Below are 5,718 nucleotides of genomic sequence, written 5' to 3'. Positions count from 1 at the left end.
AACACTTTCACTAGTGTTATAGCTAATTCTAGTTCTAGTGTTAGTTCAATGAAGAATATACAATAATCATAGTGCCGAATAACAAATAAAATTAGAACTAGATCTAGAACTAGAAAGTTCTTAAAGATGTCAAAATTCAATAACTAATTTATAAAATAATATTGTAATATTTTTCCTATTTTTTTTTTATACATGTATTATTAATTTTCTTTACAAAGAAATTTTTTTATATATTCATGAAACATGCAATTTTTTATACCCTTTTTGAATCATAAATAATTAAATGTAGAAAAACATTTTTTGTTGAAAGAGTTTCCGGTTACAATAAAAAAAATATATGTTTAGTATAAATACGTTGAAAAAGAGCCGCAGTATAATGTAAATTGTGGTTGTTAAACTTCAAAATGAAAATTTATTTTATTTTTGCAATCGTTGTTTGTATCTTGTTTGCTCTTATGGTAAATAATATTAATTTTTATCAACATTTATTATTGATCACTATTTTTTATGTGTATTTAGTCTTCAGGGCTAGGCATGGAGCAAACCGCTTCCAAATTAGGTAACGTTTTAAACGTTCCTAAAGGAGTTCGTCCAAGTGACGAAAGAAAAGGAAATTGCAACGGAAATCGTACATCAACTAGTAAGTTTTGCAATAATTATTTAAAAATGGTTTTATATTGAATTATTTTAGCCACTCAAGCTAGCACGGGGTAAAAAAATGTTGAAAGAAACGGCTTGATTTATGACGACGAATATTATCTTTTTTGTGTAGAATATGTAGAATTTAATAAAATCGTTTAAACCAAAATGTCATTTAAAATAACCTATTAGACTAGCGCCATCTATGAAATTTAAGTTAATTTAATAATACTATTAATTTAAAAAAATTCATTTCAACATTTTAATTAATTACAAATATAATCCAAATTAATATTTTTAATTATTTTATTATAAAAATTAATTATTTGTTTTAAATAATTCCAATTATAATTTATTTTAATGTATAGATTCCTGTAATTGTTAGATTATGAAACATGTGTTGCTAAGCTCATGATAAAGCGAATTGTCACTTTAAATTATTAATTGTGTACAAAACGAAGCAAATTAAGAAAAGCTAAATATAAAAATTTTCTCTTTTGTGGGAATTTAGCGTTATAAATACGAGGTAAGAGTACATTTTAAGTTGGCAATTCTGAGTAAAAACCTAAATTTTAAATGTCATTGTCAAAAAGTGTTATTTGAAGGAAATGAAATTTTTTTGGTTATGTCATAAGGTCACACGACGACGCGTGACGTAGAAGAACCAATCCAGAGGATGAAAAACTTTAAAGCATGTGGTATGGACAACATATCTAGCGAAATTTTTAAAAATGGAGGAGCAGAAGTCGCAAAAGAGCTGCACAAGATAATCGAAGACATTTGGGAAAGTGAGATCATTCCTGATACATGGGAAACAGGTAGCATCATCCCAATATACAAAAAAGGAGACAAACTAACTCGAATGTAATAGTTATAGGGGAATTCCTTTGCTGAATATTGCTTATAAGGTATTCTTAAATATCCTACTGTCAAAACCAACACATTACGCGGAAGAAATTATTGGACAATACCAGTGTGGTTTTAGAAAGGCAAGGATAGACCAGATTTTTGTTATCAGGCAACATTTGAAAAATGTTACGAGCACACCACGCCCTGGTTATGGATTTTGATTTTTCAAGGAAACGTATCTTTTCATCTCTCAAGATTGACAAGAGCTATGCTACAGAATACTAAGGCAAGAGTTTCTGCTTATGGACGTTTTGGCAGAGGGTTCATATTGAGTAGAGGGGTAAGGCAAGGTCACGTCATTTCAGCCACATTTTTCAAGCGGCACTAACAAGATAGTGGCACAACTATCTACAAGTCCAAGATGATCCTTGCTTATGCGGATGACATCGTCATTATTTCTAGGAATGAAAACCAACTCAGGGACTCTTACAATGAGCTGCAAAAGGAGCCAAACAGGTGGGACTAGAAGTAAACATAGAAAAAACAAAATACCTAAACCACCAAGGTCACCAAAGGAACGAGAACGCAGTAGACACGACATCGAAAAATTCGAATATCTGGGAGCCGAACTGAAGAATACGAACCAAATTGAGTCCGATATACAAACGAAAATACTTGCTGCTAATAGGTCTAGAATCATCTCCAGAACAACTAAAATCAGGATATACAAAACTCTGGTTGCCACATATGGATCAGAAACATAGAGCTTAACAGCTAGCGATACAAAGAAGCGTCTTGTTTTTAAAGAAGAATATTCGGACCAATATGTGAGCGAGGGGAATGGCGAACACAGAGATTGAAGGTATCCTAAAGAGAGAAAACGCTTCATAAAGATGGATTGGACATGTCATGAGATTCTCTGATAGCTCTTCTCTAAAATATCAACATTAAAATCACTCACGAGTGCGATTTTAGTGTCAGGCTTAATAGAAGCAGACATTTCTCTTGAGCTGTCCTCTAGGACATTTATAAATAGGTTAAAATTTCCTGATACATTTCCTGATCCTGGAGACCTGTAGACATAAATTACTATTATATTTAACAAAGGCAAGTGGCAACCCAATTATTACAACATTTCACAATGTTTTCACATTGTTCTGACTTGTTCTCACTTTTTGATTTTGTACTTTTAAACTGGTTTTTATTTTATATAGAATTTAAGTCTAACCAGTTTCGGCAGAGACTCTACAAATAGATCTTATCCATTTTACAAACGAGTTTCTTAATATTTCTTTTTGTTTTGCTAAAAAAGATCACATATCAAAGTCGAAATCAGATTATTAGTTACTAATTTACAAAATTAAAGTTTAAAAAGTTGTAAAATGAAATTAAGGACGAAGTGTTACAAGTTTATAGGTTAAAATTTAAGAACGCTCTTTTTTAACAAAAGAAATATTAAGAAACTTGGGAAAAATTCAAGAATCATCATGTGGCTTAAAAATCAACGAATTTTTTTAATCAATGTGAAACAACCCAAAAAACTTCAGTTATAAAACTTCTATTATATGATAACTAACTTCTGGTTTAAAATGTCAACCTCAATTTTGACATATTTGGAATCTTTATTAAAAATCCTTTAAAATGAGTACAAACACGACATATTTATCTTCATTATTAATGAAGTTATGGTCAACTTCCGGTTAGGAATGTCAACGTCAATTTTGACATATTTGTAATCGTCGTGAAAAATCCTTTAAAATGAGTCCAAACATGATACGTTTAATTCCAATATTACTCGAAATATAAGCAACTTCCGGTTTGAAATGTCAATGTCATTTTGACATATTCTTAATTTTTATAAAATATCTTAATGTTTGTCAGAAAAACAAAAATATAATAAAAAAAAAATAAAAAATTAAGGTTGGTATTAATATTTAAAAATTAAATTGCTATCTTCATTGTTGCTAACTTCGGGTTTAATGTTTTTTATTCTAACTTTTTTGTTTTTTGAGATAAGTGCGTCATCTTTGGACTCATTTTAAAGGTATTTTAATGAAGATGACAAATATATCACAATTGACGTTGACGTTTCAAACCGGAAGTTATTGTATCTCTATTAATATTAAAGTTAAATATATCGAGTTTGGACTCATTTTAAAGGATTTTTTATGAAGTTGACAAATATGTCAAAATTAAAAGTTGAAAGTTCGAACTTTTTGGTTTTTTGAGATAAATGCATCATATTTGGACTCATTTTAAAGGCTTTTTAATAAAGAATACATCATGAAAGAATACCATGAAGTCGTCTATGATATGATAATTAACTGCAGGTTTAAAATATTAACTTCAATTTTGACTTATTTGTAATCTTCATTAAAAATCCTTTAAAATGAGTACAAACACGACATATTTATCTTCAATATTAATGAAGTTATGGTCAACTTCCGGTTAAGAATGTCAACGTCAATTTTGACATATTTGTAATCGTCGTGAAAAATCCTTTAAAATGAATCCAAACATGATATGTTTAATTCCAATATTACTCGAGATATAAGAACTTTCAGTTTGAAATGTCAATGTCATTTTGACATATTCTTAATTTTTATAAAATGTCTATATTTGTCACAAAAACAAAAATATAATAAAAAAAATAAATAAATAATTAAAGTAATTCATTAAAAAATATTCCATTTTGACATTTGACAATTTTTTTAGTTCTAAACCACTCGTTATCGAGATATCTTAATTCTTAACAAACAAAATGGCGGATATTTGACATTTTCTAACCTAACTTTTTTGTTTTTTGTCCTAAATGTGTCATGTTTGGTGTCAAATTAAAGGATTTTTACTTCTTATTAAGAAAATTAGAGATAATTTTTCATTAATAAATATTCGATTTTGACATTTGACATTTTTTTTTGTTGGTTTCTTCAAAAAATTAGATATATTTATCTCTAATCGGTATCGAAATTTTATAATTTTTAACAAACAAAATGGCGAATATTTGACATCTTCTAACCTAACTTTTTTGTTTTTTGAGATAAGTGCGTCATCTTTGGACTCATTTTAATAGTTATTTAACCAACAAGTCTATTAATGAAGGCGATTAATTATCGAGATATTTTAATTATTGAGATAATTAATCGCATTTTAATATACGAGTTAGTTACAATATTTTTCCGTTGACCGTCTTTTCAACAAAATAGAGAAAATCCATCGTTGAAAAATCTCCCAATTCTGTCACTGGCAAAATAACCTCACTTTTAATGTGTCATAATTTATTTTTGTAGTCTTACCGAATAGATATAGTGGTCGGTATTACAAATTTCATTGGAGAATATTTATTAAATTGACTATTATTTAGTTCGGTCGGACTTTCTTAAAATCGTTTATTAATAGAAAATCGTTTATTAATAGGTGTCATTAATGAATGATTTTGTATACATTTATAAATCTTATAAATACACGGTCGACGGAAAAGGTTTTTTAATGAAGATGACAAATATGTCAAAATTGACGTTGACGTTTGACGTTGACGTCCGGAAGTGATTGTATTTCCGTTAATATTAAAGTTAAATATGTCGAGTTTGGACTCATTTTAAAGGATATTTTATGGAGATTACGAATATAATAATATAATTAAAAATTAAAGTAGATAGATAGAAAAACAAAGGTAATAATTTGTTGTTGAGATGTTTCTTGCTGTCATCGCACGGGTTTATTATATTCTATTCACTTCTCTATGTAATGATACTTAACGGATGTTGCATAAATGTCTTATAACTATTTATTTATTGAAATCCACGGGTCTCCTGTGGTGATTCTCTCCTGATTGGAGTTTCACTTTGCTAGGAATCGTTATTGCATAAACTTTCATGCACAACACTTTGTGGTCTCTTCAAAGCACACAAATAGATTAATTCCATTCAAAACAATTTTCATCCAAGGTTGTGAAACATCGATAAATTCCAAAATAAAAAGATTTAGCGAGATATTAAGATCTATTTAATAGATAATAAATCGTTTCGCTCGGTAAATTTAACTAACATTGTTCCAGCTCATTTGCAACTGTTCAATATTCACGTTTCGACTCTATATCTAGACCTTAAACGTGTTGGGGCTGATGTCTATGCTGGGAAACCACCCCTCTCGTCGCCGTCAGAATCGAGTTTGAGGGGGGGGAAATTTTCGGACGCGAAAAACGATTTCCACCAGTCAGTCGTGTCGGTT

General features: G+C 29.2%; 1 long non-coding RNA gene across 1 annotated transcript; it reads left to right on the top strand.

Moving 5' to 3' along the window:
• The first annotated feature begins 353 nt into the window (after positions 1–353).
• On the top strand, positions 354–808 carry LOC111421350 (uncharacterized). Its single transcript, XR_002707186.2, has 3 exons — positions 354–458; positions 520–640; positions 692–808. It is a non-coding gene; the product is annotated as an uncharacterized lncRNA (long non-coding RNA).
• Positions 809–5,718: the final 4,910 nt, after the last annotated feature.

Source organism: Onthophagus taurus, chromosome 3 (assembly GCF_036711975.1).
Source record: "Onthophagus taurus isolate NC chromosome 3, IU_Otau_3.0, whole genome shotgun sequence".
Lineage (NCBI taxonomy): Eukaryota > Metazoa > Arthropoda > Insecta > Coleoptera > Scarabaeidae > Onthophagus > Onthophagus taurus.
This window is presented reverse-complemented; position numbering and strand designations above follow the sequence as displayed.